At 37.1% G+C, this 17,297-nt stretch overlaps 1 protein-coding gene across 22 annotated transcripts in view; it reads left to right on the plus strand.

The window, feature by feature from the left end:
• The window catches only part of SEMA5A (semaphorin 5A), a 348,961-nt gene that overhangs the window by 291,591 nt on the left and 40,073 nt on the right, over positions 1–17,297 (plus strand). The gene's annotated exons all lie outside the window — the stretch shown is intronic.

Raw genomic sequence — 17,297 nt, forward strand, 5'->3', positions numbered from 1 at the left:
ACATGCCTGGTGAAGCTTTAAAGTTGCCATGTTCTTTTAGTGAAAAGCCATTAAAGGCTGTGGGAGTATGAACACTCCTTGATGAATTCACTTTCCAACTCTTTCAATGCACAAAATCAAGTACTTACTCATTGGAATAAGGAACGTGATTAAAAAAATAAAAAGCTTGAAATCCCACAGCTGGAGCACAGATGCCAACAAACATAACTTTGATGCTTCACAGATGATTTTGAATATAAAGCTGTTCCAATTGATTCCTTCCCAACATTTTCCTTGGAAAAATGTAAAGTGCTCTGTGGTTTGTTTGTTGTTGACTTTTTTTTTCTTCTTTTTTTTTTTTTTTTTTTCAAGTGGTGAAGAGATTATGTGAGTTCATAAAGAAAGGATTTTCATAAATTGATACATGCTTATTTGATTCTATTAATTAATGAAACAAACCATATGTCTGTATATTCTTTTAGTGTACAGTACAAAAGCAGTGTAATTTTCAAGGCTTTCCTGGATGTGAGTTTTGAAAAGTAAATGAGGAAGCAGTAGTTACACTGTGATAGAAAACTCTTGAAGGTCTAACTCTGCAGAGTTTATACTATGTCAGAAGACTCTTTTTTTTAACCTCAAAAAGGTAGATGGGCCTTTAAAGGCCACCCCTAAAACTTTCCAGTTAAAATCTAACAGTGGAGTCCAACTTTCAGTTAGTGTTGGAGTTAGAGGAGGTATGTATCCATATATGTACGTATATATGTGATACATTTTGTGTTGTAAATGAGTAGGTGCGTGTATGCTCAGGACTATTCATACGTGATAGTTGAACATATTTTAAGCTTTTAGTGAGAATCAAAAACACAGCCATATTGGGAGTGTAGAAGAGATGACCACATTTTGGGAAGCAGCTTAATCACGGTGTGTCTGGGAGTCTGCTCGAGGTAAAGGATACTGAAGAAGGCGGCTGCAAAACTGATTTTATAGCTTTGACTTGACTGAATCACTGCAATTCATGACTTTACCTCTTTCAGTTTGTGGCTTAGTTCTCATTTCTCTTACTTTGAATAGTATCAATCCTTGCATGAGCTTGGAATGAGCACGAATGACTTCTATTAATTACTTCCAATAAAATTTTCATCTTGGTCACTTTAAGTCCTGTATAGTCCCATCTATAATTGAAAGCATTGTCTAACAAGGCTTTGAATCATTATACTGGCAATATTCCATGTTATACGTGCAGATTAGACAAAAGACAACATTAGGAAACATAAAGCTTACCCTAAATGTCTTGTTTAATAAAAACGTTGTTATTTTCAGATGAGGATCCAAGGAGCAATAACTGTAATGCCTGTTGTACTGGAACAGCATCTTCCTGACTTTCTGAATTATGATGTCCCCATTTTCTTACACTTAAACTGTGTCTAAGACGGAACAGTGCACATTTGGACTGTACTGTAATTAATATTAAAATATTCTAGGTTTAGAGAAAGAATTCTCAACACATTTTTTAAGTTCAGAGCATTTTTGAAATGGCTTCAAAATTACAAATAAATCTGAAGAATATGTATTAATGAGGAAGAGGCAAATGAAACAGCTGAGAGTGTCTGATGAATGCAGTTCTACCTATACCAGCACAACTTACAGCTTCATAGTTCACTATGTGCCTATCATCACAGTATTGAACTGTGTGTTAGTATTGAACTAAGGAAACTAGAGCTAGATTGTGCTGGGACTTCTGTTACTATTCTCTTCATCCCACTACCTAAAATTTTTAACTTCCTAGACAGGTTTTTTCTTTGTAAAAATCACTACATGCTAGCTGTTCACAACATACCAAATGAGGTAAATAATTTCACCCTTCTCTGCATAAAAAGAAGAAAGAGGAAAACATTTTTCACTCACCGCTGCCTAAGCCTTTAATGGGATTGGTTTGTCCTGAGAAGTGGTGGAGCAGAACTTCCCCTCCCTCCTCTGCTAATCTAAGGCTGGCTGCCTGCAGATGAAGGAGTAGCTCTACCAGATTCGGATCTCATGCTCATTCCTTACCTTATGATTTACAATATTCCCCTTGACTGGGTGGTGATGAGGGTTCCTTCTGTCATTTTTCTTCACTCCAGCACTGAAATTGCATTCTATGAATGAGAAGTCTGGTTTCGATTCTTTTCTGAAAATGGTATGAAAATGAAGGCTGAATAAAATAAAAATTTGAAATGTCAGTCTCTGCCTCACAACAATTCCCAGACCTTTATGAAAATATCTGAATACTCAGAAACAAAATATGACCCTGTAGAGTAGTTGTCTTCATTATTGTCTTAGGTCTCGAGTCTAAAGAGATTTCCATTTTATGGTCCTATCTGCTTCATCTGTATTAGATTAGTATATGTACAGTATAATCACAACCAGGCAAAAATTGTCCCTTTAAAGTCCTTTCTTAACCATAAATAGAAAAATGCACTGTAGTTCTTTTTCTCCTGTAAGTCAAAAAGTCTTCATTATGTATTCTAGGTCCCTCTACAATTCTTAACAATTTTCTTTGCTGCTGGTTCTCACCACTAGATGTACATCTGCAGACAAGTGAGAAGGAACGGAGAACTAACCAGTATTGTTATCGGTTTGGGTTCATTATATCGTTAATGCACATGAGTGCATTCATACTTTTCCTGAAGTTCCACTCCCCACCCCCCCCCCAACATAAATATCCTTTCTAGCATCTAAGATGCTTCCAGGAGCAGCATAGATTTATATATTTGTCCAGTCATATTTTGAACCAAGACACCTAGATGTGTAGGATTTGAGCACATTTTGTCCAGCAGTGTCTGGATTTTTGTTTGATATTTTCTGTCATAATCTCATAGTTCTGGATTGAAAGGTACTGGTGTTTAACATAATTTTGTTGATAATGGTAATGTTTTCATGGGAATAACAGCAAAGAATCATGATTAAAAAAAAAAAAAAAAAAGAAATTATGAATTTTCAAGCTTAAGCATTCCAGTTCTTGATCTAATGAAAAAAAAAATTAATGTTGCCCATGCAAATTTAAAAACACCTTTAACCATACAGTATGTTATGAGGCATCCCAATAAAGGCAATGTACTATCTCTTCCTTTTCTCCTCCTCCCCCTCCAAGTCCTTCCACTTCCAAATGCTGGTAAAATATTTCCAGTCAAATGGAAAATTTGTAACTGTGGTCACCTTCAAGGAGAGTGAATCCCCCTAATTAAAACTGTGAAAAAAATGAAGTTAAAACAAAGATGTATGGCATAAAGATAGAGTTAATTCTGGATCAACAGTAAAAATATATACCTTGATATATATATATTAAAAATACCCTCTTGCACTTGCATTCCCGATTATAATGTCAAATTTGTATAGCAGGGAGGATAGTATGCCTGTTTAAAAGTGCTTTGAACTTAGCTTTTGGTTAGGGACATTCTTCAAGTTTTTTGTTTTGTTTCGTTTTTCTTTTTCAATCTAGCAAGGTCAATATCTGATGTTTCATCTTTGTTAAACCCTTCTGTTCCTGGATTAAAGGTTACAAAAAAAACCTCGAGACAAATAAATATGTAAGCATTAGACCAGAGGGACATCATGGTAGCTTACATCTTTCTGCTGCAAGTTTTGAAGTTACTCACAGTTGTTGAAGAACTCATATCTTAATCAATTCACATGTGTTAGTATCAATGTAAGGATAAAGAAATAAAATTTGAAAACAGTTACTAAAGGAAAATGTTACTTTTGCAGCAAGACATCTGTTACAATGTGTCTTGGGAGAAGAAGCTGAAAAATGTATGGGCAAGAAAACAGAAAAATCTGTACAATATAAAACGGTAGTGAAAAACCTTTTTATTAGCACCCATTTTACTAACAGCCTTTAACGTGACATCTTAGCAGTACAAGTCCAGAGGGGTCTGTTTGTTTTCCTATTTTTAGAACATCATGATAGTAACTATAGAAATTGTGTTCAAAATTTGTTGCAGTCAGGTTAGAGAATAGATTGCTTGGACTCTCACCAGTTTGTTACAGTCACAGTCCTGTTAGAGGCAGAAAGGAATACACCATTCATGTAAAGCCAAAAACGTATCCTTACTCTAAATACAGTCTCAATGGTCATAACAGATTAATCAAATAGTTTAAATTATGTTCAGGTAACAAATATTCACAAACTCTTTAGTCCCTCCATTCTTTCTGCTGGGGTTGATGGTTTCAGTTTGAAGGTGGGTGTCCAGCAACTGGTCAGTATCCCAGGTACTTTGCCAGTACTTTACTTGTCAGTACTTACCAGTACGGTTTCTTCTTACTTTAGGATGTGGTTGGGATCTTTTTTTTTGTTTGCTGACAGCTCTACCCTTTGCTTATTAGTCATTGGTCTGCAAGTCCATATTGTATCTAAATTTATTACGTAGTGTGGGTTTTACATGCATTGGGTGCCCATTCTTTGTTTTCTTTGCTACCCCTAAGGGCTGGCAAATTGCTTGATTTACCTTGCTCTTGAGGTTGTATTCCTTTAATGACCAGTAACTGGACATCAGTGGGGTGTTTATGGCCCCTGGGCCTCAGGTATTGCCCTCTGCCTGTTCCTTCAAAGCTTCTGATAATCCTCTGTGCTGTTTTATTAGAGAGAGTCTAATAGGTCATTCTACTCACAGTAGCTACAAGTTACAAATACCCACTTATCACTAAATGTACATCACTATAGACATTACATCACGCAATTATATAGAGCTAATGAAAAGTTAAAACTAAGTAGGTAACAGAGATCTGGTCATTAGATAATTGCTATTGCAAGCAAAAACCAAATAATCTTAACATTAGATGTTGGTGTTGTAATCAAAAGCCCTCTAAGTCAGATCCTTCTGTTTATCACTCAGTTAAAGTAGATATAAACCACAAAGCTCTCCTCCTTATTGCTGCTCTAAAACCCCTGTACCTAAAATTATGGTATTTTTTTTAAGTTAATGATCTTCAGGGTATAAAAGGGGCATACAAGACCTAATAAAGAGTCTTAAAGAAATCCGAATTGGGCATTCATGTAAATCTGTGTGACCCCCTAGCAAGGAATTGCTTTGTTTTGTTAAAAATTCATACAATTTCTGTGCCTGCTTGTCCTTCCTGCTGTCAGTAGAAGAAAGGAAGCAGGGTGCTTTTTCAGATAAAACACAACCTTAGGGTGTAATAATCTCATCTAGTAATATTATAGTGCAAGACACAGTTTCCTGTATTTCAGCTTCCTCCTGTGTTAAGTGTTCTCTGAGGCTAAACTGATGGAAGGAAACCTGGGGATGTAAAGTATTTGAGAAAGTTATTCTCATTTGACCTGAAATACTCAACGATTTTAATCTTTTTGAGGTTTAATGTCACTGAATCCTACAAAAATAATTTACATTTTCTGTAATGTTGTGTATCTTTGAGACATGTGAGCAGCCATATGATTATAGATCCTGTCTTCAAGTGTTAGTTAAACACTTCTGGAACATTGCCATGTACAAAATTAAATGTCTGTTTGCCTCTGAGCTGGAAAAAGTCATGCCACCTTGGACTGATGCTTTCTAGAGTTCTTGTTTAAAAAAAGAAGAGAAGAGAAGAGAAGAGAAGAGAAGAGAAGAGTAGAGAAGAGAAGAGAAGAGAAGAGAAGAGAAGAGAAGAGAAGAGAAGAGAAGAGAAGAGAAGAGAAGAGAAGAGAAGAGAAGAGAAGAGAAGAGAAGAGAAGAGAAGAGAAGGAAAGAGAAGGAAAGAGAAGGAAAGAAAAGAAAAGAAAAATTACCCTCATGGATTTGCAACAGATTCTACCGAAGTAAATGGGTAATAAACTTTAAATTTTGTGAAATCAGAGACTTTCTCTGACATCCCACAAGAACTTTTTTCTTTTCTCATGGGGTTTAAAAAAGCACTTCCATAATTTTTGAATTTTTTTGGCTACATCAACTACAGTTCAAATAACAATAGCTTCAAAGTTGTGACCTCTCACAGTCCTGTCTAAACATGAAAGGACAGTGATGCAATCTTAGGTGGCAGAACAGTTACAAAAATGTCACAACAACAACACCCCAAAAACCCCAGAACAACAACAAACTTCTTTTCCAAAATAGCATGTATTGAAACAATACATCTAAGCAGTACATGGTTTTAAGAGTAAGAAAGCAGTGTAATGATGCATGATTTTGGACACCTTAAGCAAATCTTTAGTAGATTTAAAACTGTTGTTCCTCCTTCCTGAAATCATTTTAGGCATCTTTCTCTTGGCTTTCCACAAATACCTGGGCTGAATCTCTTAGGTTTCATGTAATCTTGGTATCCATTCACACAGAGAGTTTATGTATCATTCGGTGTCTGCAAAGTGATTGCTTTTATGATCCAAGAATTAACTGCACAGGATGTGGGCCTCATATACCTCATCACTGCTACTAAAATATTTACTATAACACCTACACCTTGCTGAGACACCGCTGTCTTAAGATGTGCTAGAGACTGTGACCAAAACTAAGTACCACATTATACACATTTTTGAATTACAGAACTGAAGGATAATATATATACCATTTACTGTGGGTTTTTTTTAAAAACTGCAGGAGTATGAATAGGTGAATTAGTTGGCATTAAAACCAAAGCACCACCACCACCAAAAGCCACACACACTAGGATTCGAGTTTTCCCTTTAAGTCTTTGTGAGAATTTCATTCTGCAAAACAAAGATTATTGAAAATTACATTCTGTCGTCTTCATTCCTCCCTCTCCTTTGGAATCCCATTGACAGCTTGCATCTTTTCACTCTCATCCCCAAATTCTTGCCAAACACCTGCATTTTATCAGTGAAATCTCTTTAGTTATTGCTGCTTTTATTTTTTGTAGTTACATTAACATCTGTCTGTGGGTTTGCAAACTTAGCTCAGTGTCATTATCTTTCATTATCTTTTATTTATTATACTTATTGCCTTCTCTCTGCCCCCCTCCCCCTGTTAAGGAGTCTTAGAATTCTTTAGTAAAAATTAAAAACAAGGGAGACTGCCTTTCCTACCCATTCTGAAACATTTTCTACCTTTACTGCTCTTACTGGTGTTGTCTTGTCTCTGGGTGTCTAGAAGAAAGACTTATTTTCCCCAGAACTTCTCTATTTTAGTAACAAGTTTCTCTGAGTATCTTAGATCAGTGGAAAGAGAAAAGGGTGACTTACTGGTTTGTCCAAGGTGGAAAAAAAAACCCTTTTGCTATAGTTTTCCCTTTCTATATGTGCAACTTCAAGCTGCCTTTGCATCCCTGCCTCATCTTCCCCAAACAGAACTCCTTCTGTGGGCTTCTTTAACTTCCTAATCATCCTGCAGGACAAGACTATTAAGTCATCCAGTTCCGATAGCATAGTGCTCAGCAAACTTGCATTCAAAGGTTTTGTTGATCAGCCAGAACTCTGTAAACGGTCAGACATTTTGAATTTGAAAGCATAATGTAAATACAAAATTCTTATTATTTTCTTATAAAAAGCCATTTGCAGTCTGTAACTAACATTTTTATTTTCCAGTTACTGGAAAATGCCAAAGAGCTGATTTTGTGCTTACTGAGCTGTCACAATGAAGTCTGTATTACAAAGCCCACAGTGTATGTTCAGGGCACCCATCCTGACCCAACCTGAGCTAAAATTCAGTCCTGTGAGTTTGACATGTATATTCCAGTTGTGTTTATGCAGTTGCTGGTGGTAAGTCCTTTCCACATTGCTAGGAATGTCAGAAATACACGTCACATGCCTACGAGCCCTTGCTTTTCCAATAATTTCATGTGGGTTTACATAGTGCTTTGATAAGCAACAATACTACTACCCAGTGACAGTCTACAGCTTCAGCATCCTGGAGGCACAGACCATTGTTAAACTTTCCAGTCTCTGCCATGTAACTCAATTCTCATAACTCAGAGCTGTTTAAATCCCTTTTCTGGTTTGTTATAAAGAAGAATTTGGGTAGGTGACATATTCACTGACGACCCAATTTGATCACTGCAGTGTAAATCAATCCTTGATCATCTTCTTTTTTATTTCCCCTTTCAAGTGAGGTTACATGAATTTTATGATAAGAAGTGGGGCAAAGCTGGCATACAGAAATAGACTGAGATGAGCACAGATGAGTTAGAAGCTAAGGATCCTGTGTGTGCATTAAGTAGTAAAGTTCTTTAAATGCTCGTGAGTATGTATTAAGAAAATATATTGTTGTCACACATTCCACTTGTTGAAGCTCATAAAATGCTCCATTTCAAACATGCATTGATTCAGTTTTACCAGGGAACCATACTCTGTCAGTTTATTTTCCTATCACACTACTTTCTTTCCTATTTTTATACAGTCTACAATTACTTTCTCCTTTTGTTTTCTTCATTAACCTACTGGCTTTAATGTCTTCAGCAGTATCACCTTTCCCCTATGTAGCGCTTAGCCTTTTTGCTGAGACTTCAAACAAGGTATAAAATAAAAGGGCTTTAATGTTCTCCTGAGGAATTTCCCCAGAGCAGTGGAGCACAGGCCCCATTAGTTCTTCACTGAAACACACAGGCTGTTGTCAATTAAAACCTGGTCTGATTTATGCTAGGGCAGGGGTGTCAAACTCATTTTCACTGGGGGCCACATCAGCTTCGCCATTGCCTTCAAAGGCTGAATGTAATTTTAGGACTGTATAAATGTAGGAGCGGTTACATTTATACAGTCCTAAAATTACATTCAGCCTTTGAAGGCAACAGCGAGGCTGATGTGGGCCCCGGTGAAAATGAGTTTGACACCCCTGTGCTAGGGTCATGCCAGCGACAGAACTCCTCATATTTGAGCAGATGCAATGGGAGTACACAGCTGTACTTGCCTTTTTCTTCCTCAGACTGGAAATAGTACATAATATGAACCCAGCATCCAATTAGTAATTTTTTTTTTTCCCAGAAACATCTGTCTTACCAGGAGTTGGCTGGAGATCAAAAAAATAAGTGTTTTATTTGCAACCGCAGAGTTCCAAAAATACAATATAGACAAATTAAACCCTTTGTAAATAAACTTTATATAAACCCAACAATATTACAAAAGCTAAAAATGAAGAGTGTTGTGTGAGATAAATTGATTTATAGGGAGTTTTTTAGATTGCCATAAATTAAATGGAAAACGTGAAATAGTTATTTAAATCAACAGGAGATTTGGTTCTGACATGATTCTGAAAAATGCCATACTCCATCGGTGGTTTCAAGGGCAGGATGCAGATTTGCCTAAACAGAAACACGTGTTGCTTTTTAAGAAGCCATAAGGGATTTGGAACATCTGGGTAAAAGTGGCAGATATGTTAGAGTCCATGTGAGAGACCCAAATGCTTTTAGAGCTGTTTGGAAGGCAGGTGAGATAACCCACAGCATTTAAAATGGCAACAGAGCACTTCATTTGGGCAATTGAATACTATATTAAGGGTACAAGCTTTGAGAAATTGATGTCATGAGAAAGTTAAAGACAATTGTTTATTTATATTTGCCTGTGCAGTTTCACTTACTGAACATACTAAGCACAAACCTGTGAAAGTGTGTAGGGAACCTGAATTTACATTTATTAGAACAACTAGAGGCATATTTTTCATATATCTGTTTCTGTGTTTCTGCTTTCCAACCAGGCAACCTGTAAAATTTTATACTGCTAGTTGTATTGTCTTTTTATTCTTTTGTGGGTGTTTTAGCCCACACAGCTAGGGGCTCTCACAGATGAGTTACACTGACGCTTGCTATGGTGATTTAACCAGCTCAGATGTCCCCGTTTGCTAGAGGTCATATTTTCCCATAGTGGAGTTGGCAGCAGCAAATGTGTCAGCATCTCAGTTGCTGTGCTTCCTCATCCAAGGGATTGCAAGCTATATCTTAAGATGGTTTTGTGTTTATACATTCGACTGTTGCAGCAGTGACTGAGGTGTGGGCACATATTTATGTCTGTCAGCTCTACTGTAACTTCTGCCCTGGGGAAAGGCAGATGTCTGTGGTATGATAAAGTATTAAATTGCGCTTAAATGCATTTTCAGTTCAGTTATACTACTGCTTTCTTCAGTGTGCCTGGGTCAATGCACAGAGAGGTTTATAGCGCTGTTTATAGCGCCTTTTTTTTTTTAACTTACCTCCTATACCCATTTTCCACAGATGTTGTCCCTTTTCTCCACATATAGCAAAATTTTGCTTGAAAGATTTTTGCGGGAGGTGGGTTGTGTTTGGTTTTCCCTTTTCACTTATTTACAGAAGATAAGTGTGGCTTTTGAGCTAAGCAGATAAGGATATTTGTATACACATTAACTTACCAATCTTGACTTCCCCATTAGTAGATAATGTGAGCTTCTTAATATTTAGAATTTTTGGAGATGAGAGCAATCTATCTGGTGCTGGAGAGATCTCTGGCAGCCGTATTTTGCCACCTTCATTAGGCTTCCAAATCCATACTCAGGTCCCCTACTAAGTGGCTTCATTTCCAGAAACATAAAGCATACCCTTTCTGCTACCTCATCAGAAGGTGAAGATGATAAAAATCTTTGAATGTGCCTCATTTGCAAGGCTAAATCTGTTTTCAGTGGATTTAAATACTTGCACGGTTTAATGCATTTCAACAAGCAGTTCCGCTTTTCACTGTAGCTCCTGGGTTTGGACTGGTAGCTCTGAGTTAAAGTTCATGGCTCCTCATCTATTGAATTTGTACCATTTTTATCACGCCTTTGTCGTTTACCCGCTGCTCTAACATTTAGAGTATTATCTCAGGAGTGGTGACATTATAGGATTTTTTTCCCCCAGTGATTTGTATATCATTCAAGTCATTACTTGCAAAGAAAAATACAGTAAGAATATTAAAATAATCAGATTTCCAGAGCAAACTCAGACTTCAGCTTTTTACATTATTATCTTTCTTAAATTTTGCTGCCATTTTTGTATAAAACAGAGTTTATAGCTCTTTATAATTAAAAGCGTGGGGGAAATAAACAGACAAGCTGCAATTGAGTGCTTGTTGTCTAAATGACTTCACAAGCAATTAATAACTTCATACTCTAAGGTCTGTTTTGATGTGCTGCTGATTAGTAGTTGCATTTTTGCCCTTGGATTTTGAGCTTAAAATGTGAAAGTTCAGCTGAATGAAAAAGATTGAGTAATTGTAGAAAATAAGATTAATGATGGTCTATAGGCTGATAAAAGGATTAGTTTTAATATAGTAAGAGTCTACTGATGATATAATAAATTACTATGGATAAATGAGTCAGAATCTGAAAGTGTACTCTATGGCTGGATATAAAATAGTAATAACTGTTTTATTTTTCTGCATTACTTGTTGGAAGACTTTTCACACAGTTGATTTTCCAGGCCAAAGTATTATGGAAGTAAATGTGTCCTCAGAATGTTAATTTCCAGAAAAACTTTACCACTGTGTTTAATTTGAAACTGCCTTGTGAAATAAATGAGCCATTTCTCTCTGTAGGACTACCACCCTGGTTCCTTATCCTCAACCCCATAGTTCCAGGCTGTTCAGCTTTTACATTCTTCTCTTGTTCTTGTTTCACAATTACACATTGTTTTAGCAGCCTGTGGAGACAGTGATGTATGGTGGCAGACAAACCCAAATGAAACTTGTTTGCAGATTTCTCCCATTGTAAGTTCAGGGAAAGGCACATTGACAATTATTATGGCTAGCAAAGGGTGATTCTAAGAATCAGGAATCTAAGTATCAAATTCTTTCCAGGTCAGAAAGTAGCCAAGTAGCTCTAGCCTGTGAAAACTGAAGTCTCAAATTTGCTTCCACTTTTTGTGTTTAAAAATTTGTTGTTGAGGATCTCCTTCTACAACAAGAATATAGCTCTCATCTTTCTAGAAGCCCATGTGAAGGAAAACCTACACTGCAGCGGTCTCTAAAACTGAGGAGTTGACAGCCTTTTCTTGACTTTTTGACTATTGTATTATCTTTCAACATTCTTACTCTCAGTTAATAAATAGCCATGATTTCCAGCAATTTAAAAAAACCCCACAATTTAAATTAATAATCACTATTTCAGCAATTTAAAATATTTTTGTCAGGAATTATAGGGCCTATGTGAAAAACATAAGCTTCTCAGTAAAAGTATGGGAAACTAATTGTAAACAATTGAGTTATTACAACAAAGTAAATCTCCCCTTATCCGTCTGACTTAATCCACCTACTTTTGCACTTGCCTTTGCATTTATAATGAATAAAGCCACAGGCACAGCTGAATGGTAACTCACTAAACTGCAGTAACTCACTTGTTTCCAATCAGCTGATCATACCCCCCAAAATGAAATTTTGAACAACCCCCTTTTTTCCCCACTTCTGAAGTACTGAGTGATCAGATAAGCAAAATCTTAGCTCCCAGAAAGCTACATTTCTTTCCCCCACATTTTCTGAATTGCAACCAGTACATTCTTAATTTTAAAGTTAAAGCGGAATTTCCTCTCTTTAAAATTAAAAGTATAAATTGAGATTTCAGGGCTGATGTTTACACACTAATTTTAAATACTGATTTAAATGCTGAAAAGATTAATATTGAGTCATGTCAAAGTAACAAATCATTTACCTCTAATAGTATTTATATTCCACTATCTACTTGCCATATTGTTCCTCAGATTTGGAGGTTATGTCTGTTGTATCACAGTTGAGCTGTTCACTATATGGAAATATAGTGTGTGCCCAACTGAAATCACTTTCAAGTCAGTTTTGGTAAATCCATACAGTAATTTTATAGATGGACAATCCCTTCACCCTTTTGTCCATGATTATTTATGGTCCTATGTGTTCTGTTATCAGCAACTCTTATACTTCCCTTTCTGCTGGCTTTGCAGCAGTCTAAATGACAACACTCAGGGCAAAAATAACTGCATCCTTCATCCTTTGGCAAACACCTCTGGACTTACTAAATTTCAGAGCATTCAGGTGCTGATGTCCCCAGCTTCCCACCTCTCATCCTTCTGGAGGTTCCTACTTCACAGTAGAACTGCTAGAACAAGAGCAGGTTTGTGCCATGCTAGAATGCAATATGGCAGATAAAACCATAGATAAGGGGGGATTTGCAGTAAGACTCCTGACTATGAACTGCAGCAAATAAGCCCTGGACACCTTTCTCCTGAACAGTGACTTATCTGCAAAACAGTAATTTTTGGTAGAAGTCTGGGACACACTCCTAGTAATGATAGTCCATAAACAACTTCAACAGCTTCTTTTACTAGAGGGACTCCCTCCCCCTGTCTAGAGTTCTTTTAAGCCATTAAAATGATTTTTGAGTGTCTGCATTACTACTTATCATTTTTTAGGTCTGGCAATTAAGTTTCTTGGACTCCTATTTAGTGGCAAGTCTGTAAGAATTACGTGACTGACAAAATGCCTGTGACACTTAGAATTAGTGGTGCACACAAAAACAGAAAAACACATAATTGCATGAATGTGGTAAAAATCATGAAAATAAAATTCGTTATCTAAAAAGAAATCCTAAAGGGATATCTATTTGCAGTGTTTTGAGTGTAGCTGAATATGTGATCCTTCAGAGCATGTTGCACAGTTCGTCCGTTTTATGAGAGTTTTCATAGACCATGTGTTATGGTTCATAGCATAATCTATGCTTGTGTTATATTGTTTCAAATTATGTTTCTAAATTATGGTGCCTTTTCTCATATTACCACAAGTATGCTTTGTGTTAATTTTTTATGTTAATTTGTCATTTTCATAGACATGTACTTTCTGAGATATCTTTTTATTTGTGTATTTTGGGTAGAATTTCAAGCTAACTGTTGAGCTGTCCCTGGAAATTTAGTCTTTAAAAGATTTACTGCATCATTGCCAGGCATAAATTTAACAATCTCAGTTGACTAAATGCATTCTAAATTAAAAGCCACAATACGCTGAATTATGCCCCAAGTTTTAGGACAAGTTGCAAAGAGAACTTTGAAAATGTGGTTAAGTTTAGACTATTGCAATGATATTTTTGGAGTCTGCAAATACCTGCAAATAGTTATTGTTCTGAGTCCACAAGTGTACCCTAAGAACCGATGTACTTAAACCCATCATATGAGCCCCTGAAGTTTTCCTCTATGGGTCCTGGACACCCCTCCCAGAAGAGCTCAACCCCATCTCTTCCTTCAGTCCACGTGGAGCACATGAGTTAGGGTTGGGCGGCCACTGTCTTGATTCCTCTCAACAGCCCTATTGAAGCAGAATGCTGCACTGCTTTTCTAGTTCTTTCTTACCACTGTTTTGCTGAGAGGAGACCTCAGTGTTTCATCTGAGACTTTTATTCCACTGTTTGGTTGGTTTATTATTGTATCCATGACTCTAGCTGGTCGAACTGCTTTGGAGAGGGCCACATTTCTGAAATCTCACTTGAGTAAATTGTTCAAGCATTGGACCAAGGTGAGGAGGATAATTCAAGCAGAGAAAGCAGTTTCTGTATTCCCAGTTCCTGGCAGATCCTTCCAATCAGACTGTCTTCATGCTAGTGGCAGTCGTACCCAGGTGTGATCTGCATTGCACCTTTTCTCTCCCCTCCTTTGCTTACTTCCAAATCCAAGACCATTCAGAGCACAATCATTGTTCTGCTTATACTGGAGTTTTGTAGCATCAGATCACATCAATGCTTTCATCAGGCACCATGCGATTTCAATTCCCCTGTGGTAGATGCAGTAGTTGGTAGAGCAGCACAGCACTCCCTGCTTGTGATAGAAGCCAGCAGGCATTTGCAGGTCATCATTAGTGCCAGAACTTCACGGAGTCATCCATTGTCAGGATGTTCCTCTGAATATTCTCAAAGACAGATTATTTTCTGCTGTAAATATTTTCTGAGACATGTACTTTTGTTTCCCTTGCCATTCTGGTACTTTCATGGGAATTATCCAGTGGTTGAATAGACAGGTATGACAGACACAAACTTTCTTATAAACCATGCACCAAACAAGAAGAAAGGAAAAACTAACAAATGGTCTCTATAGATACTCTTAAGCAACATCTCTCTTTTCTGGCTTACGTAACAACTTATGAGTATGCCGTCTGTTAGGGTGTATGAAGGGACTACACATCCTGAAGCACACATTACTGGTAATCTGTCTTTATATAAACAAGTGAGCTGACATGTTCATCTCAGAGCAACGTTCAATAGTTTGCCACTAAACTAGCTTTCTCCTCTGTTGCCTATTTTTGTTTGACAAAGTGTTCATTGCACGTTTCACACATTCTGCTTTTCCTGACCCTCACCTGTCTACGCTATATCCAGTAAAGAAAGACCTCACATTCTAGCAGTTTTTATTTCTTATTGAAAAATGTAAACACAAAAATCAACAGCAAATGAGGAACTGAGACTTTTAGACCATTGTGACTGTATTAAAATGAATACTGTACTAGCTGCTGTACTGATTTAATTATTCCTGCTCATATGCTGCTAGAAAAGAGCTTGTGTTTCAAGATGTTTGAAAGTGATACAGTACTTCTCACAGACTGTCATTCAATTTTTCCAAGGCATTTGCCTTTGCAACAGAAAAGACTTTGATTTAGAAAAGTAAAATATATGGCAAATGTTAAATGGATAAAAAATGACTCACTGACAGATTGAAAACTGTGGTGTTAATGGACAGATATAAATGACTGGGATGCATCTAGCAGAGTCTGTCTGGAATCAGTTCATGGGTCAATAGCACTTAACATTTTTATCAACAGTCTAGACAGTGATATAAGACATCTTCAGTAAAGCTTGACCATGACAGAGAGTGTTGAGGTAGTAAATAATATGCTAGATAATTGCAGAAGCAATAAAATGTATTTCAGTATTGCCAAACATCATCCACTTCTGTGGGATAGGAAACTGTGTACTTGTAAAGCTGTGGTTTAGAGAAGGACAGGTTATCAAAGATAATTGGGTCTACTTAAGTTTTTTGTGCAATGTTGTGGAAGGAAAAAAACACTAATGCAATAATGTATGTATTAAAGTCAGATCGTCAAGTGGAACAGGGTCTTGATTGCCTCTGCATGCTGTATTGATAAGACTGCTTCTAGAGTGCCAAGTCAAATTTTGGTGTCCAGTCTTAAGGGAAATAAGGAAACAGGACAAAAGGAAGACATAGGAATTCACAGTACAGTACCTGGAAATTAGGTTTTAAATCCTGTGTAGCTTTAAGAAGTTCAACTTAGTTTATCATTATGTATGGATATTTCAGCATGAAAAATATGTTTGTAGGTACGGCACAAGGAACAGTTTCAGTATCGTTGATAGAGGCACAACAAAATTCAGTGACTGGAAAATTAAATTAAGGGGAAAACGCAGCCTTGAATTAACTTGCAATTTGTTAGCTTCAAGGATTACTAAATAGTGGAACAGCTGATGCAGGGACATGATAGACTCATCAGCGCTAGACACCTTTAAAAACAAGAAGATGGAAAGAGAGAGAGCTCTTGCTAAAGGGTGCCCTGTAATCCAGCCACTGGAGGTGAAGAGCACATTGAAGGTGAAGAGCCAGTTTGGATAGCAACTGGAGTGGTTCTGGCTGTTCCTGGGATCTGCTAATTTTATTATTTCCTTTTTACAGTTCATTTGCTGCGATAACAGTCATACATATTCTGTCCTCAGTCTAAAACATACATGATTTATACAGTTGCCTAGAAGAGTCATGAATAAATTACTTCCCCTGCTGTACACAGGACGAGATAGTTTGATTGTTCTTTGCTGTCTTCTGATCCAGAAACCAATTCAGACTGAAACTCGCATCCCAGAAACACCGAGCCTGTCCTTTTTGCTCTAAAGGGATCCTCTTTCATAGCTGGTCCCTGAGTATGAGTCATGTGGTCACCACTGTAGTGATCACCAGGTTTTAAGGTGGCAAAGGACTGAAGTCTTTAGGCTAAGAGCTCATTGTTGCCTGAAGGACCACAAAACTGTGTAACCAGGAACTTTGTCCACCTGGCCTCAGAACATGAGAATCCTGAACACAGAGCTGGGTTCTCTGGTTTCTTGCTGTGTCAGCAGGGCAGGGGTTTCTGGGCTATAATTTTTTTTCCAGTTCTAATCAATGGAAAAATTAGAAAAGCTTTCAGACAAAGAAGATTATTTTAGATCTGAAATAGCAACACAGCCTTTAAACCAGACTATAGGCAATTCTTTCAGCCTCATTGGATATGTTAATAAATTAGATCATCTATGAGTTAGTGGACTAAGTATGAGATAAAAGGGTATTATCACCACTGGAAAAAGAGAGGCACATAATCTGTGTGATACATGGTAGTATCAACTGAGGTAGAGGTTATGGAAGAAGGAGGTTGTGCTATGTGATACAACCATTATTTCTACTGTGTCCATAATTGTTAGTAT

This window comes from Columba livia, chromosome 2 (assembly GCF_036013475.1).
Source record: "Columba livia isolate bColLiv1 breed racing homer chromosome 2, bColLiv1.pat.W.v2, whole genome shotgun sequence".
Classification (NCBI taxonomy): Eukaryota; Metazoa; Chordata; class Aves; order Columbiformes; family Columbidae; genus Columba; species Columba livia.